The 20945-nt window shown below is 39.7% G+C and overlaps 1 protein-coding gene across 1 annotated transcript in view; it reads right to left on the bottom strand.

The window, feature by feature from the left end:
• The window catches only part of ATP11C (ATPase phospholipid transporting 11C), a 168490-nt gene that overhangs the window by 116695 nt on the left and 30850 nt on the right, over window positions 1-20945 (bottom strand). The gene's annotated exons all lie outside the window — the stretch shown is intronic.

The raw sequence follows: 20945 nt of genomic DNA, 5'->3' as shown, positions 1-20945 counted from the left end.
AGAAGAATATCTTTAAGAGACTGAATAAAGAATGACCTCTTTTTACCTACACAACTTTACATATAATACCTATGTGTCTAATAACATGAAAAATGAAACCAATTGTATAAAGCCAGAAGTATATATAAATGGCAATTATCAACAGCATATATGGCACAACTGAAAAGAAACTGCTTAACAGAAGAACACGTAAAAGGCTTTTTTAAAACAGAAGAGTTCATTAGACTTTTTTTTTTTTTTTTTGCAGTATGCGGGCCTCTCACTGTTGTGGCCTCTCCCGTTAGCGGAGCACAGGCTCTGGACGCACAGGCTCAGCGGCCAGCCGCGGCATGTGGGATCCTCCCAGACTGGGGCAAGAACCTGTGTCCCCTGCATGGGTAGGCAGACTCTCAACCACTGTGCCACCAGGGAAGCCCCATTAGCCTTTTAATGACTATAATTAGAGAAGGTATTTCCACGCTGCTCCAGGTGGAGTGACGCAGCGAGAGTAAAATTGCACCACTGATGCCAGCTTTCCTTGTCCAATAACTGCAAAGCTCTAATGAGTTATTTCTAATCTAATTACTGTTTGAGGACTTGGGACAGACCAGGAAAGAAAAAGAAATATAACAGATTTATAGGTTTAAAGTGATAGGAGAAAAGTACCACCACTGAAGAAAAGCATCAGTATCCAATTTTACGAAACAGAAGTCGTTCAAATGTCTTGTTTCAAGCTCTTCTCTTTCATATATAGTGTGCCTAATTTGAGGTTCGAAATGTGTTACTTCAAAATATATCAGATGCAGATCCCACAGCTCCTAATAACCTTGAAACCGTCACTGGTGTGAAAGGACAGCTCTTTCTTTCCATCTGGGATAAAGGTATGAAGTGAGTGAACTCATCTCTTGGAACCACGTAGGCTCTTTGTTCAATTCATACATCATTTATCGAGCACCTGCTATACCCCAGACTCTATTTTGGGTGCTGGCGAGCAGAGAGGAAAAAAGATGTAATCCCTTGCTTCACAGTTAAGTAGTGGGGGAGGCATCATCTAATGAGGCAGAATATGAGGCTATGATAAGTAGTACAGCCTGGATCTAACAAGATTGTTCTGTTTTTAGACCAAGTATTTCCAAACTTTTATTCTAGAAAACGTGGTGAGTTCAGCTGCAAAAACCATGTGATTCATGGGAGGGAGAAAGAGAATAGTTCCAAAGGAACTGGAGAGGGGGGAAAGGGTAGATCTGAGAAGCATGAAGGTATTCTTTCACTCACTAATTCATTCATTCCACAAATATTTTAAATTTAGTACCTACTATGTCAGGCTCAGAAGATATAAAGAGGAAAAAGACTGTGCCCAGTCTCCCAAAGAGGTCTCAGTTTAGTGAGCACAGTAAATGAACATTGATACTGCATGCTGACAAATGGAGATGAGAATAATTATAATGGTTAATATCCATTCAAGATTTACCATGTGCCTGGTATCTTTCAAAGCATTTCATATGGATTAACTCATTTACTCCTGATAACAGCCCAATGAAGTAAGTAGCTACTAGTTTTCCCATTTTATAGATGAGGAAACTGAACCACAAAGAGATTATATGACTTATTCTAGGTCAGGTGGCTAGAAAGGAACAGAGCCAAGATTTGCATGTTGACAGGCTGACTTTCAAGCCTGCATCCTTAACCCCAATACTACACTATCTTAAATAAATGTATAAATCAAGATTATGTAATCCCGGATAATAATCCTCACAGCAAAGCTATGAGGTAGGTTTTATCATCCCCACTTTAGAGACGAGGAACTTGAAGGACAGAGAGGATAACTAAATCACTCAGTCTTCCAGCTAAGTAGCAGAGCCAGAATTCAAATGCACATCGGCCATAAATCTCTTAATATATTAGAAATGTTAGCTCTAACTCCACTGTAAAAGTAAACCACTATGTATATAGTTCTTCCAGAGTAGCAGTATCACACTGAAAAATACTCAAGTTTTTAAAATGCCTTAGGCACATGGTACCTTGGGGAGTAACTTCTGTAGCATCTGTGTCTGAATTAAACAGTTACCACAGAAAATAATAATTCTTGAGGACCAGCAATATACACAGCACTCTGATTTGTTTTGATAAGAACAGAAACCCTCCAGAGAAGACAAACAGGACATAGGACTGACATTACAGTGTTGTTGGTAGTAGAGTTGGGTCTGCTGTAATTACACTGTGTGCTGCACAGAGAATTGTCCAGGGAGAAAAATTCTATGTTACTTGTGGACTTTAACTTCAAAATGATTTTATCTATGAAGTCTACCACTTAGGAAAACACATTTGTTAGCATCATTCCTGAGAAGCATATAAAATAGCACTCATCAGGGCCACACAGCAGCCTGAGTCATATGCTTCGGAGTTAGAGGAGAAATTCGAAAAATTTTATTAGCGGAAAATGCAACATTTCCAAAAATTCTGAAGCCTTAAGAAAAAAAAATTCCCCTAAGTGTTTTCTAAGAAAAAATATTAGAAAAAAAGTATTTTAGAATAACTGAAGCATATGTAATCGTGTTAAGGATTCTTTACATATCTAAAATAATTTTCTAGTTTATATTACATAAAATGAGTCACAGTGTATATGTAAGATAAATATTATAGTTTTACAGCTATTAATTTTAATTTGCTCTTTGAATATACTTTCCAGTATACTTTTAGGACTTAACTTCTTACCAATGAAGCTACAAGTTTCTTAACTTTAAGAAATTCAAGGTTGTTTTAACTGTATGCCAACTTTTGAAAAGTAGCCAAAACTTGCCAAAAGAACAAATTATCAACATTTGAGATGAACAATAATGGTATGATCTCTTATCCAAGTGTGTGACTGATACAGACAGTGGGCGTCAAGAAGACCTCGGATCAAAACGCTGGCCCTGCCACTTACTAGCAAGGTATGTCATATTTGGCAAATTACTTAACCACTATATGCCTCAGTATCCCTATATGTAAATTGGAGCCATACTATATTCCTATGAGGATTAAACAAAATAACATATAGAGAGTGCCTGACCCATAGTTGGCACTCAGTAAGTGTTAATTTCCATCACCACCACCCACGCCTCCATTTTCTGAAAAGAGTAAGGAACAAATATTAAATACTACTTTTGCCAGATGGAGCTTAGTACACATACAGTTTCACTTTCCAAGATACGAAAATGAGTAGTTTTTTGCCTTTCTGCATCAGATTTCGGGAAACTGACTAAGATGCCTACCCTAACTAGATGTCAGTCTTTACAAGCCTGGACCAATTTCCTTCCTGGCTGCAAAAGATGGAGGGCTCTGAAGCTGATGAAAACGAAGAAAGGAGGTAAAAAGGGTCTCAACTGAGACAGATCTACTAGCCCAAGCCTAGCCTGGAATTTGATAACAGTAACAATATTCCTCAAAAACTGAAGTCTGAATGGGCTTACTGCTCTAATAAAGGTCAAAGTTCAAAAGTTCCCATTTCTGTCTAAAATGTTTACGGTTTTCCTTTAGATATTCACATATCTAATTTAAACGAGCTGCTATAATAATTATTTAAAAATCCAAAACACTAATATGAAGACAAAATAATAGTGTTGAAAAATCTGTTTTAATTCCATTCAAACATTTACTTCACAAGGAATTATTTGATACTTTCAAGCAATAACAGACTAGGCTCTGGAAATGCAGAAATAAACACGTAGCTATACTAGGTATCTCTAAGGCCAACTTCCCAAGAGAGAAATAATAATAACTAATCCTTACTGAACATTTACTAATTACCAGGCACTCTTGTAATACATTATACAGACCTACTTTTTTAATCTACATGACAACTCCATGCAGTAAACAACTTTTAGCCCCATTTTACAGAAAAGGAGACTCAGGCACAGAGACTTATGTAAGCTGCCCTTGGTCACACAGATAAAAAGTCATGGGTAGGATCCGAAGTCAGGCATTCTGGCTCCAGACAGTACACTCATAACATACTCTCTGAGGCAGCTGACTGAGGCAAACATTCTTTCAATCATTCAACAAACATTCTCTGGGTGCCTACCACGTACCTAGTACTGGTTTAGGAAGTGAGAATACAAGTTAACCGACAGACAAAAATTCCTTCCTTAGTGGAGCTTATATTCTAGTGGGAGAAGACAGACAGACAATAAACAAGGTAAGTAAAATATACAATATGATAGATAGTCATAAACGCTACGGACAGCAGTATCAAGGGAGGAAGATAAGAAGTGTTTGGAGAGATTGCAATTTTAGATAGAATTGTGAACAAAGAAGCTCTGAGAAGGAGGCTTCATTACTACAGGAGGGACTCCCCTCACCCTGCTCACACACAGACATGGAGAAAGCACATAAAGATTTCCCCCATGGCTGTAGTCTCTAAAAATTCACAATCTGGTAGAGAAGACAGGCACTCAAATAGATCATTATAACCTAGTGTGGTGAATGTAACATCAGAAGAGCTATAGGCAAGAGGGGGCAAGGAGGGTGTCTAACTCAAACCCAGTTAGGGGTTAACCAAGACTTCTTAGATTTAATGCCTGAAGCAAGTCTGACAAAAATGAGGCATTAGACAGACTAAGAAACAAGAGGGAAGATCTAGCAGAGGAGCCAGCAAGTGCAAAGGCAGGAGATGGCAAGGAGTGACTGAGTGATCTCCAAGGAGCTCCCCTATTGCTGAAGGAAAACGTTTAAGGAGAAGGATGGCCTGAAGGAGAGGCAAGGTTGCACAGGCACCAAGCACCCTGGGGTACATGTGACCACATTCACCTAGGCAGGAACTTTTGAGGGCCTGGGCCATAGATAGCTTCTGCCATGAGAATGGAAAAGAGTAGATGGAATTGTTAGAGGAAAACACTAATAGGACTGGGAGGTTAAGTTCATGGATGACAGTAAGTGGGAACAGCATCCACTCGGACAGGGCATACAGAAGAATCAGATTTGTGACTGGAATGAGCTGTTTGGGACACACCAGTACTTCTGAGGTGTCTGTAGGAAAGGCAAGTGGCCCTCTTCAGTAGGCAGGCCCAAATATAGGTCAGGGGAGAGGACTGGTCTGGAGAAGAGATTTGCTCTTCATCTGCCTAAATTCAACATAGAGGGCATGACAATGGATGAGACCACCCCACAAAAAGAGAGTCAAGGACAGACCTTTAAGGAACAACAATATTTTAAGGGCTCTCTGATTTTATAGTGCTGCACAATATATAGCAATCCACATATTTAAGGTGTACATGTCAATAGTTTATAATATGTTCATGGAGTTGGGCAACTATCGCCATGATTCAGTTTCAGAACATTTTCATCCCCTAAATTGAAACTCTGAAACTGTTAGCAGTCACCCTCCATCTCCCCATTTCCTCTCCTCCCCAGCCCTTGGTAATCACTAACTTACTTTCTGCATATTCTGAGCCTTTTCTATAAATGGAATCATACACTGTGTGATATTGTGTCTGACTTCTTTCATTTAGTGAAATGTTTTTGAGGTTCATCCATGTTGTAGGATTTATCAATACTTTGTTCCTTTTTGTGGATGTATAATATTCCATTGTATGGCTATACCACCTTTTGTTTAATTATGCATTCATCAGTTGGTGGACATCTGGGTTATTTTCACCTTTTGGCTATTATGAATAATGCTGCTATGGACATTTGTGTACAAGTTTTTCTGAAGAAATATGTTTTCATTTCTCTCGGGCATATAACTAGGAGTAGAGGTCCTGGGTCATATGGTAATTCCATGATTAACTTTTTGAGAAAATGGCAAACTGTTTTCCACAATGGCTGCACCATTTTACATTCCCACTAAAAATGTATGAGGCTTTGCTGTACACTTAAAACTAACACAACATTGTAAATCAACTATACGCCAATAAAATTAAAATATTTTTAAAAAGAGGAAGTAAGTTTATGTTTTAAATAAGAATGATGTAGTAAAAAGTTATAAAACATTCTAGTAATAGGTGGTAATTATTTTTAAGGTTCCACTTCTATTGTACATCGATGAGAGGAAGCTAAATTGAAAGGGATTAGTAACAAAATGGAAAATAAAATGGAACTTTCAGCGGAAAACAAACAACAAAGAATGCATGAGGGTCCCAATTTGTCCACATCCGCACCAACACTAGTTATTTTCCTTTTTTCTTTTTAAGTGGTCATACTAATGGGCCTGAAGTAGTATCTCATTGTAGTTTTGATTTGCATTTCCCAAACAACTAATGACATTGAGCACCTTTTCATGTGGTTATTGGCCAGTTGCATATCTTCTTTGGAGAAATGCCTATTAAGATCTTTTGCCCCAAATGCTGCAAAGATGTTCACCATCGCTAATTATTAGAGAAGTGCAAATCAAACTACAACAAGGTATCACCTCACACTGGTCAGAACGGCCATCATCAAAAAGTCTACCAATAATAAATGCTGGAGAGGGTGTGGAGAAAAGGGAACCCTCCTACACTGTTGGTGGGAATGTAAATTGGTACAGCCACTATGGAGAACAGTATGGAGGTTCCTCAAAAAACTAAAAATAGAGCTACCATATGATCCAGCAACCCCACTCCTGGGCATATATCTGGAGAAAACCATAATTCAAAAAGATACATGCAACTCCAATGTTCACTGCAGCACTATTTACAATAGCCAAGACATGGAAGCAACCTAAATGTCCATCGACAGGTGAATGGATAAAGAAGATGTGGTATATACACACAATGGAATACTACTCAGCCATAAAAAAGAATGAAATGCCATTTGCAGCAACATGGATGGACCTAGAGATTATCATACTAACTAAATGAGACAGAGAAAGACAAATATCATGTATCACTTATATGTGTAATCTAAAAAAAATGATACAAATGAACTCATTCACAAAAGAGAAACCAACTCACAAAGAAAAATTTATGATTACCAAAGGGGAAAGGGTTGGGGGGATAAATTAGGAGCCTGGGATTAACAGATACATACTACTTTATGTAAAATAGATAAACAACAAGGTCTTACTGTATAGCACAGGGAACTATGTTCAATATCTTGTAATAACCTATAATGGAAAAAGAATCTTAAAAAGGAATATATATGTATAATATATATATATCTGACTGAATCACTTTGCTGTACACCAGAAACTAACACAACATTTTAAATCAACTATACTTCAATTAGGAAAAAAACAATCCTTCGACCATTTTTCAATTGGGCTATTTGTCTTTTTATTGTTGAGTACACACTGTTTTAGAGTCCCCATTCTCATGCTTACTACCTGTGGGACCTCAGATAAGTTATTTAACCTTTCTCTAATCAGTTACTTCATCTATATATTGGGAACAACAGTACCTACCCCATAGTGCTGTGAGGATTAAATAAGATAGTGTCGTTGATCATTAAATGGTAGCTATTATTGTTCAAAATAATATTTACACACACTTTTAGATATGTGTGTTCAAATGTGTGATGATGGTTTTCATTCTTATTGTTTCAAAAGTTTTTTTTACACTGGCTTTATTTTTAAACTATGAACTATCAAAATAGAAAAACTTTCAATAATAATATCATTACTCTGATTTTTATTTTAAAAATAGCTTGTGTGATTCTACAAACAAGAGTAAATAAAACTATAGAAGGATGTTTGTTAACAGCATTGTTTAAAACAGTAAACAAAACAAAATGGGATTATCCAAATATCCATCAGGAGGGGACTGTTTAACCGTGAAATATCCAAACAATGGACTATTGTGCAAATGTTAAAATATATGAGTAGCTCAAGATGTACCAATATGAAATTATCTCTAACACACATCAAGTAAAAAAGCAAATTAAAGAATATTATATATTGTATGATTCCAACTGTGTACATAAAAAAGATATATATTCATGAGCATAAACATATGAGCACGTGTGTATGCACAAGTGTGTATATGAGTCAACAGACATAAAAACAATTTGAACACCCAGACAAGAACTTTAACAGTGGTTACCTCTGGGGAATAGGGCTGCAAATGAAGCGGGGATGTAAACTTTTTTATATCTTCTATAGTTTAAAAATAAGTTTTAACCACATATAATACTTTTCAATTAAAAAAAATCCTGATAACTGTCAATCAGATTTTTCTCAGTCAATCTATCCTGGTTACATAAAATGTAATTGAAAGAGAGAACCTGAATTAAAATAAATCACTCGTATTGATTTATTTTAATAAATAAATAAATAGGTAGAAACTGATCTGAATCTTAAGTTATTATAAAGCATACTTCGGTCCCTGTTTGGGTGACACAACTTGAGCATTTTAAGACAACTCAAGGAATTAAAATACAGCAGTGCTAGCTTTATACAGCGAAACAACTTATTTCAACCGTAGTAACGTTCAGAACAACAGCATCTGAAAGAGTCCACATCAACCTTGATCATATGATCAAATATATGATTTGTGTCAATTCTGAAGAAAACGTGACACCCTGAAAAAGCTTTAAAGAATGACTGCACAGATTCATACTTTCAACAAACATTTATTGGGCACCTACTATGCATTAAGCAATCTGTTAGGTAACAGAGACTATGACAAATACTAGTAATGGAAGCATGTATAAAATGCTCTAGGGAATTCCCTGGCGGTCCAGTGGTTAGGACTTAGCGCTTTCACTGCCCAGGGCACGGGTCTGATCCCTGGTCAACGAACTAAGATCCCGCAACCCGCCCCCCACCACCAACCCCAAGAAAGAAAGCTCTAATGGGCACAGAGCACAGGGATGCGAGAGATTCATTCTGACCCAGGCTGTCAGGGAAGAGAGATCTAGGACAGCTTCAATGAAGAATCCACATTTGAGCAGGGTCTAGGACTTCATCAGAGAATGGGAATGGATGGAACTCCAGAAAGAGGGAAAAGCAGGAGCAAGTGCCTGGAGGTATCTGGCAAACACCTAGAGGCATCTGAGCCTGTGAATAATCCAGTATGGCCAGAAACCAGGGTACTGGGGAGAAGAGTAGTAGTCATAGAAAGGAGGCTATAAAGGTAGGCCTGAGAAAACCTGTGAGGGAATTTAGAGCTAACTTGATATGGCAAGACTGATATTTTTAAAAAGCACTCTCTTGATTAAAAAATGTAAGAAGATAATTACTTTAAAAGTCAGGATAGGGACTTCCCTGGTGGTCCAGTGGTTAAGAATCCGCCTTCCAATGCAGGAGACACAGGTTCGATCCCTGGTTGGAGAACTAAGATCCCACATGCCACAGGGCAACTAAGCACGCACAGCAACTACTGAGCCCGTGTGCCACAACTACAGAGCCCACATGCCTCAACTACTGAGCCTGTGTGCTCTGGAGCCCACAAGCCACAACTAGAAGGAAGCCAACGTGCTGTAACTACGACCCAACACAGCCAAATAAATAAATAAACATTTTTTTAAAAAGTAAAAAAATGAAAGTCAGGATCATAGTTATTTTGGAAGGAGGGAAGGTTTATGATTGGGATAGGGCACCTAGAGGGACTTTCGGCATCGCTGACAATGTTCCAGCTCTTGATCTGGATGGAGATTTTAAGTATGTTTGCCTTGTAATACTGTATTAAGCTACTCATTTGATTGCTTGGTGTTTTGAATCCTTGTCTCATTTTACAATACAAAAAGCTAAAAAAGAAAAAAAAAGTACACCCTTTTGTGACACTGTGTAGTTAGACTAGGGAAGAGAGGGAACCAGCAAGAAGATAAGGAAAGAAGTTATGTTGTCTAGATGTAAGATGAAGAGGGTGAGGCCCAGGGCAAGGACAATGGGAGTAAGGAGGAAATAAACCCATTTGAGAAACATCTTGAGAGTTAACTGTCAGAGGCTTAGAGAAGACACAGAGAGTAAGTTCAGATTTGGACATACTGAGTATGAGATCCTTTGGGACTTCAAATACTACTTTTCCTTTTTAAACTTACTGCTTTCCTTTACTTTGGTACACATCCATCAATCATAATATTCTATTCCCTATCAGTCATAATTCAATTCTTGTTTTCGGCTTTCAAATAGGATAAAGAAGTGAGACGGGAGTAATTCTTGATGTAACAGAAAGGAGGAATATGGTAAAGAGAGATGTGTATAAACATACACAAAGGAGAAGCTCTTTGGTGAAATCGATGACTCAGTAGTGAAAGACAGAAATAAATGCATAATATCCCAAGTGAACTATTCCACTAAAATGGAAGACAGGATCTGTAAAGCAAGGGCTGTTGGGTCAAAGAGTTTCCCAACCTGATCAACAAAAATCAAAGGAGGGGACTATATCATGCAGCCATGTTCATTTCTTCCTAGGTTCTTCCATGTAACCTAGGAAGAAATATAATAGAAATTTGAAGGTGAGAGAGATGGGCCAATGAGAAAGAGAAGAAAGCAGTGGAGGAGTAGGTGATTTTACTTATGTACGAGTCAAAATGAACTGTCCCCACTTGAGAGGAGAATTAGATATCAGCAACTGTGTGTGTGAGATTAATTACAGAATGGGCCACAGCACCCCATGTGCCTAGAGTCCCATGCAGCTTTATCACAGAGCAGGCACTCACCGAAGGCACGAACAACCAACTTTTATAATATGCACCTAGAAATATTAAGATTTTACCCTCACACTCTTGCTTTTTCTACTTCATATTAATAATAAAACCTAGTTACTATTTATTGAAAAAATACTCTATGCCAGGCACAGTCTAAGCCCTCAGCATGCAGTACTTGGTTGAATCCTCACAGCAAGCCCATGACGTAGATACAAATATTCATCCTCCTATTACAGATAAACTTGGGCCCCTTCAAGTGGCACCTCTGGAGAAACAAGACATGAGGGAGAATGCATAGGACAGAACTGGGCCTGGGCCTGGCTCATACATAGTCCAACCCAGGTCACCAGGGTAAAACATTACATAGGGATTAGGAGTTAAATCTCCAGTTGCTGATCATGAGTGATTTTGTGGGACCTTATCCTCATCACGTCTATCTCCTCTGGCAACATGTGGCAGTGGTAGGCGGTTGGTAGTGATACTGAGACTTGGGATCCTGGCCAGCTCCCTGTTTCTTTCCATCAAAAATATGGCCAACATCTGGCAGTGTCAGCAAATGTCAAGAGGAGTCTTCACTAATTCATACGTTACAGACTGGATTGTCAAAACTGGTCAAATTCCATTACAGAATTATAGTTCAGCTGCACTGAACACTAAATACATATGAGCCATTAGGTGGGCCTTTAAATCTCTTTGCTCTATGGAAATTTCTATTCTGGTAGTAGTTGTAAGAGATTTGATCTTTATCATACTTTTCCTGGCAGCAGTAAAATTCCATTTCCATCAACTCTGTTTCCTCTCAGGAAAGAAGTCTCTCAGGAAATACTCAAAACATTGTTTTTAACAAAGTTCTCAAATATGAATCATTTTCAACTGCCAGGAAAAAACTCCTGCCCCCACTGTTCTGCATCATAATATACCCGCTGTTTTGCATCATAATATACTTTGACAGTTTGGGGCAAGACATACTTACTTGACTTTGCTCAAGCAGTTCACTCTGCCTCAACTATCTTCTCCCTTAGATCTGCTTGTCCAAGTCCTACTAACTCATTCATTCATTCAACAGGTATTTCCTGAGCACCCAGTAGTTTTTCAGATGCTAGGGGTTCAAGTAAGTGCATTAGAAATTGACTAGGTAGGGCTTCCCTGGTGGTGCAGTGGCTGAGAGTCCGCCTGCCGATGCAGGGGACACGGGTTCGTGCCCTGGTCCGGGAAGATGCCACATGCCGCGGAGCGGCTGGGCCCGTGAGCCATGGCCGCTGAGCCTGCGCGTCCAGAGCCTGTGCTCCGCAACGGGAGAGGCCACAACAGTAAGAGGCCCACGTACCGCAAAAAAAAAACAAAAAAGAAAGAAATTAACTAAGCAGAGATTTGGGGATGATCATTGTAGGCAGTGGGACCATCATCTGACATGCTGAGAATTTCCTTCAAGGAAAAGTTTCCCAGAAGAGGAAACATTTAAAGCTGGCCCTTTAAGTACAAGCAGGAGGAGTTCAATGGAAGAGGAAAGGTCTCCAAGGACAGGGAGCACAATTGAGCTGCTGCCTCAGAAATTCATCCTAGTGTTTGTGCTGAAGGCTCGTTTCCAATGGGTTGCACCTGACCAATGACGGTACATCAGGGACAGGACTGTACTGATCACTGACTTTTGGACTCCCCAAAGGCTTTTCTGAAACTTTCTTCAGCTGCATAGCAGTCTAGAGAGCTTCCACCTAAGCTACTCTCTCTCCTCTTCACTAGGGGTCAGGCGTGCATCATGGACTTGCATCATGGGCACTCCCACCCTTCCCATCTCCCCCTCCCCCACCCCCTTCTCTCTCACATAGGTGGTTGGTTATAAAATCCTTGCCGTTTAATCCTAAATTTCTCCTTCTCAGAGGACCCAGACTAACACAGCATTCTAGACAGAGGGCCCACCATGAGTTAACACCCAGAGGCATGAAAAATCATGACGTGCTCTGAGCACCTAGAAATATTGATTTTACCCTCACACCCTTGCTTCTTCTACTGCATAATAATAAAACCTAGCTACCATTTATTGAACAAATATTCTATGCCAGGCACAGCCTAAGCCCTCACCATGCGTTACTTGGTTGAATCCTCACAGTAAGCCCATGATGTAGGTGCCAATATTCATCCCCCTATTACACTGTCCTTTTTATTTTTGACTGCAGCATGTGGGATATTAGTTCCCTGACCAGGGATCGAATCTGCGCCCCCTGCATTGGAAGCACAGAGTCTTAACCACTGGACCACCAGGGAAGTCCCATCATCCCCCTACTACAAATGAAGAAACATGCATCCCTTCAAGTGGCACCTCTGGAGAAACTAGACATGAGAGAGAATGCATAGGACAGAACTGGGCCTGGGCACAAAGGAGCGTCCGCCTCATACATAGCCCAATCCAGGTCACCAGGGTATTGAGATTTGGGATGCTGGCCAGAGGGGTGGGTACAGAGGGAGAAGCTGGGCAAAATCAGAGAAGGCCTTTTATGTCCTGATAAGAAGCTTCGACTTGGTCCTCTGAGAAACAGGGAACCACCAGAAAGTTTTAAGCAGGGAAAGGGCATGTGTTTTCAAAAGACTGCTCTGCTGGCAGAATGAAGGATGGACTGGAGTAAGCAGAAATGGAAGCATCTCTGTGTATGCTTCCATCTTGTCTGCTGGCTTGTGAGGTCCTAAAGAGTAGAATCCTATTTTTTGTTTGTTTTGCTTTCATCTCTATGCCCCTGTAATGATTAGGAAAGTGTTTAACACAAAGTAACTACTCAAGAGGCCACACCAAATCTACCAGGCTAGGCCTCACCTCACTGCCCAACATTTTAATTAAGACCACCCCAAAAGTTTAATGACCAACCTTTGAACATTCCTGCTTGGACACTGGAAGTCTCCGTCTAGGCAATCTAGAAAGGGAAAGTTACACGTGTGAAGGGTAGAAGTTCCTCTCAAAACTATCTTCCACCAACTACTTGTTTCATGAACTCTCTTTGAAGCTGACATCAATCACATTTGTTGATCCTAACTGTGGGGACAAAGGTGGTCATTAAACATTTGGTTTTTGAAGGTTTACCAGGTCAATGAGCCAGATCAGGCTTAAGACCCAGAGGTCTTATGCAAAGAACACTGGACAAAAACCAAAATTGGGTTCTGGATACCGGCACAATATCCAAAGGTGACCTTTGGGAAAACACATCCCATAGGTCTATTTTTTCATCATAAAGTAGAAATAAGACCTACCCTACTTAAGGTGTCAATTATACTAGAAGATGTTATCAAGGGGCTTTGAAAACAGTAGTATGTAAAATACTGTATTTGTTCACTTAAAAATTTCTTAAGAGGGTAGATCTCAAGAGTTCTTAACACACACACACACAAATAAACATAAGGGCACGAGACTTTCTTGGAGGTGATGGATATGTATATTATCCTGATTGTGGTGACGGTTTCAAGGGTGTATGGATATGTTTAAATCCATCAAATTGTATGCATTAAATATGGGCAGTATTCTGTATAACAATCCCACCTCAATAAAGTTGTTAAAAAAAAAAGACTAGTGACCACCAATTCTGATTTGCAGCAACACCAAGGGATGGTGTGATATTATCCAAACATTCTCAAAATACAATTGATTTTCCTTTCCTTTCATCTGTCAAACGGCATTTTTAGTTGGAAGTGTACTGCTAGGAAATCAAATAATAACGAAAATCAATTCCCAAAAGGCTATGCATTGCTTCAGCTGGAGCCAGAAACCCTCCTTAGGTCCTGGACAGTAGAAAGGTCACCTGATGGTGGCCTGATGTCCGTTCTCAGAGTCAGCCTTTTTTCTCATTGCTACCTCCTGACTTGACTGATGAAACACCGAAGTTGTTGGGCCCTACTTGTGATAACCAAAATAACCTTACCAAAAAAAGGAATCATTACCTCCAAACAGCCTGAAGTGGTTTGTGTCAGAGAAGAGAGTTTCAGTGACTCAGAAACTATCAGATCTGCATGAGCAAAGGGACTGAAGCTGGCTATCAATGGTTGGTTGCTCCTGTAAAATGAAAGTGGCATCTCCAGTCCTCTGGGCTGAGACAACCACTTCCAGATCACACACACAGACACACATGCACACTATCATTTCCAGAGCCCAAAGCATTCAGCAGGAGGTTTTAAATCAAATTTCAAACTGATTTAGTAAACTGGTATTGTTTTGACTTAGGAGGTGGGTAAAAAATAGAGGAAACTAAGTCCATTCTTATAAAAAGGAACTTGCTCTAGGCTATTTTGGCAAAAGAATTAAACAACTAAAGAAATCATTTTCCAAACCCAAATTAATTATTTCCAGTTATAAAGTATGTTTAATGGTAGGAGATTAATAATGATGACAGTAATGGACACCATTATATTGAACACATTCTATGTGCACGGCACTTTACATGTATTATCTTTATTCCTCACAACAACCAAAGTTAACAGTCTGTCTACATTTCAAATTAAAAACAAAATTAAAAAATGAGTCTCAGAGAGACAAATGTGCTATAAATCAAGTAAATGGCAGAGATAAGATGAAAACCAAGATATCTAAAAAGCTCAGGTTTTTAGATGGCAATGAAAGGTGGTAGAACGTTTCTCCCTTTCCTAATCTCAGTCAATCTTTCCTCCACCCTCCCTGCAGTCCTGCCCCCCACCCCCCATACCCAACCCGGTTCCCTGCCCCGCCCCTCCCCTGCCACATTCAGACACTCATTTCCAGAGAGGGGCATTAAAATGTAATGGGCTGGTAGCATCTTTAGGATTCTCTATGTATAGGATCATGTCATCTGCAAACAGTGACAGCTTTACTTCTTCTTTTCCGATTTGGATTCCTTTTATTTCCTTTTCTTCTCTGATTGCTGTGGCTAAAACTTCCAAAACTATGTTGAATAAGAGTGGTGAGAGTGGGCAACCTTGTCTTGTTCCTGATCTTAGTGGAAATGCTTTCAGTTTTTCACCATTGAGGATGATGTTTGCTGTGGGCTTGTCATATATGGCCTTTATTATGTTGAGGAAAGTTCCCTCTATGCCTACTTTCTGCAGGGTTTTTATCATAAATGGGTGTTGAATTTTGTCAAAAGCTTTCTCTGCATCTATTGAGATGATCATATGGTTTTTCTCCTTCAATTTGTTAATATGGTTTATCACATTGATAGATTTGCGTATATTGAAGAATCCTTGCATTCCTAGAATAAACCCCACTTGATCATGGTGTATGATCCTTTTAATGTGCTGTTGGATTCTGTTTGCTAGTATTTTGTTGAGGATTTTTGCATCTATGTTCATCAGTGATATTGGCCTGTAGTTAGAGCTAATCAATGAATTTGGTAAAGTGGCAGGATACAAAATTAATGCACAGAAATCTCTGGCATTCCTATATACTAATGATGAAAAATCTGAAAGTGAAATCAAGAAAACACTCCCATTTACCATTGCAACAAAAAGAATGAAATATCTAGGAATAAACCTACCTAAGGAGACAAAAGACCTGTATGCAGAAAATTATAAGACACTGATGAAAGAAATTAAAGATGATACAAACAGATGGAGAGATATACCATGTTCTTGGATTGGAAGAATCAACATTGTGAAAATGACTCTACTACCCAAAGCAATCTATAGATTCAATGCAATCCCTATCAAACTACCACTGGCATTTTTCACAGCACTAGAACAAAAAATTTTGCAATTTGTATGGAAACACAAAAGACCCCGAATAGCCAAAGCAATCTTGAGAACGAAAAAAGGAACTGGAGGAATCAGGCTCCCTGACTTCAGACTATACTACAAAGCTACAGTTATCAAGACGGTATGGTACTGGCACAAAAACAGAAAGATAGATCAATGGAACAGGATAGAAAGCCCAGAGATAAACCCACGCACATATGGACACCTTATCTTTGATAAAGGTGGCAGGAATGTACAGTGGAGAAAGGACAGCCTCTTCAATAAGTGGTGCTGGGAAAACTGGACAGGTACTTTTAAAAGTATGAGATTAGATCACTCCCTAACACCATACACAAAAATAAGCTCAAAATGGATTAAAGACCTAAATGTAAGGCCAGAAACTATCAAACTCTTAGAGGAAAACTTAGGCAGAACACTCTATGACATAAATCACAGCAAGATCCTTTCTGACCCACCTCCTAGAGTAATGGAAATAAAAACAAAAAGAAACAAATGGGACCTAATGAAACTTCAAAGCTTTTGCACAGCAAAGGAAACCATAAACAAGACCAAAAGACAACCCTCAGAATGGGAGAAAATATTTGCAAATGAAGCAACCGACAAAGAATTAATCTCCAAAATTTACAAGCAGCTCATGCAGCTCAATAACAAAAAAACAAACAACCCAATCCAAAAATGGGCAGAAGACCTAAATAGACATTTCTCCAAAGAAGATATACAGACTGCCAACAAACACATGAAAGAATGCTCAACATCATTCATCATTAGAGAAATGCAAATCAAAACTACAATGAGATATCATCTCACACCAGTCAGAATGGCCATCATCAAGAAATCTAGAAACAATAAATGCTGGAGAGGGTGTGGAGAAAAGGGAATACTCTTGCACTGCTGGTGGGAATGTGAATTGGTTCAGCCACTATGGAGAACAGTATGGAGGTTCCTTAAAAAAGTACAAATAGAACTACCATATGACCCAGCAATCCCACTACTGGGCATATACCCTGAGAAAACCAAAATTCAAAAAGAGTCATGTACCAAAATATTCATTGCAGCTCTATTTACAATAGCCCGGAGATGGAAACAACCTAAGTGCCCATCATCGGATGAATGGATAAAGAAGATGTGGCACATATATACAATGGAATATTACTCAGCCATAAAAAGAAACGAAATTGAGCTATTTGTAATGAGGTGGATAGACCTAGAGTCTGTCATACAGAGTGAAGTAAGTCAGAAAGAGAGAGACAAATACCGTATGCTAACACATATATATGGAATTTAAGAAAAAAAAATATCATGAAGAACCTAGGGGTAAGGCAGGAATAAAGACACAGACCTACTGGAGAACGGACTTGAGGTTATGGGGAGGGGGAAGGGTGAGCTGTGACAGGGCGAGAGAGAGTCATGGACATATACACACTAACAAACGTAGTAAGGTAGATAGCTAGTGGGAAGCAGCCGCATGGCACAGGGATATTGGCTCGGTGCTTTGTGACAGCCTGGAGGGGTGGGATAGGGAGGGTGGGAGGGAGGGAGACGCAAGAGGGAAGACATATGGGAACATATGTTTATGTATGACTGATTCACTTTGTTATAAAGCAGAAACTAACACACCATTGTAAAGCAATTATACCCCAATAAAGATGTTAAAAAAAAAATGTAATGGGCTGATCACGGGTTTTTACCAAACAAACCTGCAGTTAAGTTCTGACCGTGCCATTTACTAGCTCCAAAGACTTAAGTGGTACAAATGACTTGTTGGATCTCAATTTTCAATTAAGATTAAATTAAACAAACATACACATTGCCTGGTACGTAGACACTCACTATATTTGTTGCCTTTCCCCTCACTCTCTTTTGATAGCCTAAAGATCAAATAAAGATGAAGAACAGCACCCTACCAGGGCAGTCCCAAAGGCTACATATTTTGATTTCACTTATACGAGGTTCTGGAAATGAGAAAACTATAGAGACAGAAATCAGAGCAGTGGTTGCCAGGGGTTGGCAACATAGGGAGGACACTGACTACAAAGGAGCACGAGGGAATACTCTGGGTGGCAGAAAATTCTATTATCTTGACTTCAGTGGTGGCCACAAGCTATATTAAGTTTGTCAAAATTCATAGACTTGTACATACATAAAAAGTGTGAATTTTATGTAAAGTGTATCTCAATAAACCTAAAGAAAAGCATACTATCTCAGAAATGGCCAACTATTTTAGGTAGAGATCTACATCTAATAGAACTAAAACTGCTGAGTTTTGACTGAAAGTTCAAGATCCATGATTAAAGAACAGGAAGACAAGGAGGACAAAGTTCATGACAGTGTTGTGTGTCTTTCACTGCTCACTGATATAACTATGTAAAAAAAAAAAAGGGCTCTTGTAAGAAGGGGATAAGTGTATAATTTAGGACCAAAATATCCCATTTGCTATTTATTTGAAACAGATCAACTTAAAATGATAAATGGCCACTAACTGTTCTCACCAACTGCTTGAGTTTGTAGATGACTCATTCAAAGTATTGCTTAATAAGACAGGAACTTGTTCAAGTACTAATTCTCCTCACTTTACAACTGTTCTGATTTACCAGAGCAGGAAAGAAGCATTTTCATTCTGTGCAATTTCTTTCTCTTGATTAGAGTTTTGAAGAGACATGCGAGAAGCTTATCTTGGCAGCAGAGGCTGCCAGGTGGGAGAAGGTGAAGAGTTGTCCAACCTTCCCCGAACCCCCAAAGGGCCTTTCTCCCTGTATGGCAGGCAGGCTGTTCAGTGATAGTTGCAGGCAGGTGTCTAGCCATGGATAAGCCAGTGAGCGTGGTCCTAGGTTGGCAGGGAGCTACAGTCAAAACAACGGTAGGAGTCTTTTAAGTAGCATTCTCGGTGCTCCAAGGGAGACCTAAAGTGAAAAATAGGCTATAGAAGACTTGTCTTCATTTCTTTACTCATCCATTCATCCAACACATATCTATTGACTGCCCATTCTGGGCCAGTCTCTGTGTTAAGGCTGAAGACACAGAGATAACTGCCTGGTGTAGAGTAGTTTACAATCTTCGGGTGGCAGGCATGGGGGTGTATAAGGGGCAACAGCAGCCAACAGGTCAAAGTACACCTTAATAGAAAAGGAAGGTCAGAGTTGTGATTTATTCCTCCCTGTGTACCATTTTCCATCAGGCTTTCACAGTGCCCCGGCAGTTCACCGTGGAGATGAGACCGGCAGTCATTCCAGGTAGCAGGAACAACATATGCAAGAGAAGTGTGAGTAAGCACGATGTAGCCAGGAAACTGCACGAAATTTGGGGGCACTGAGAGCCTGATGAAAAATGGTGTGTATGGGACTAGAGAGGCAAGCATGAACCAGAAGGCTGAAGGCTTCATAAGTTGTGTCAAAGAGCTAGATGTCTGTTTGCGGGGTAGACAATGGGGAGCCTATTAGCAGGGGAGTAACAAACGAAGACTTGGATTTACAAAGATGATTCCAAGGGCAAGTCAACAATAGACAGAGGCAGAAAGGAGACTCTCCTCTCTCAATATTGAGTAGCTGAAAAGCTGGTGGTGGACCAGAAAGTTGGTGTTAATTGAAGCGGCAGAAAGAGCCCCTCCATGAACCAACCTTCAGTCATGCAGAAGAAATGACCCATTCCCCTACCCACTGCATGCCTCTAGCTAGCAATCATGATTGTTTATTTCTCTATCCCCCCTGGAGTAGCAGCTCTCTAAGGACAGGAATGGTGACAAACACACACACACAGAGACACACACACACACACACATATGAATGCCTGGCTAAAAGTAGACGTTGAGTAACTGTTGACTGAATGAATAAGTGAATAAATATATGAATGAATTGATAGCTTGGGGCCCAGGAAACCAGTTGAGAGCTGTCGAAAATGTTATTGATGGGTTATTTTGGGAGTTGGTAAGTTACCCATCACATGGAAAGTTGAACTAGATGTCTTTGAAAGTCTCTTCCAATGTGAAGATTTATGATTTGAGGCCACTCCCTGTGAAAGTAACAAGTGGCTGAAAAGGGGATACATGAGATTTGTTCTAAGGAAAGACCAAAAAATGATCAAATAAAAAAGTCAAGGAGTGAGTTTATAATATCAGGGAATAACAAACTAAGGCAGCTAAAAGGTGACAGATTTTTATAAACAGAATGGAAAACACTGACTGTCACAATTAAGCTTCTGAAGGCAGGCAGTACGGTAGATCAGGCCCTGTCATCTATAGAGACACCTCCATATTGGAGGGAAGGAATTGGAGATGGACTCAGAAGCGAGCTCTAGGAGGAAATCCAGGTAGGCAAGAGAGCATAATTGGCAAAGGAGAGTGGGCAGCAACAGGCAGAGGTCCAGATAGGTGGTCAATGAGCAAACATCAGGATACTCAGCAAGGAGAAAGCAGACAGAATACTATAACAGGTAAATCTGGTAAAAAGCAATTGGTCAGTGAGCATCAACAAAATCAACAATGGGTAGCAGAGTCCCAAACACAGGCATGGGTCCAGGCAGAGTTCAAGTTCCGGAGAGGCCTGGCTAAAAGAAAGCATATTTCTACCCTTGGAGCAACTGTGGCACCAACCACTATACCCAGACAAGGACTTCACAGACGGGCCCGGGTTCTGGCATGGAAGTACAAGGCCAGTCTTAATTACAAGGAACTAAGCAAGAGCAGCCTTAAAAAATGTAAGCACACAAAGTCAGAATGAGACTAGCAG

Source organism: Lagenorhynchus albirostris, chromosome X (genome assembly GCF_949774975.1).
Source record: "Lagenorhynchus albirostris chromosome X, mLagAlb1.1, whole genome shotgun sequence".
Classification (NCBI taxonomy): Eukaryota; Metazoa; Chordata; class Mammalia; order Artiodactyla; family Delphinidae; genus Lagenorhynchus; species Lagenorhynchus albirostris.
The sequence above is the reverse complement of the archived record's forward strand: the minus strand, read 5'-3'. Positions and strand labels throughout refer to the sequence as shown.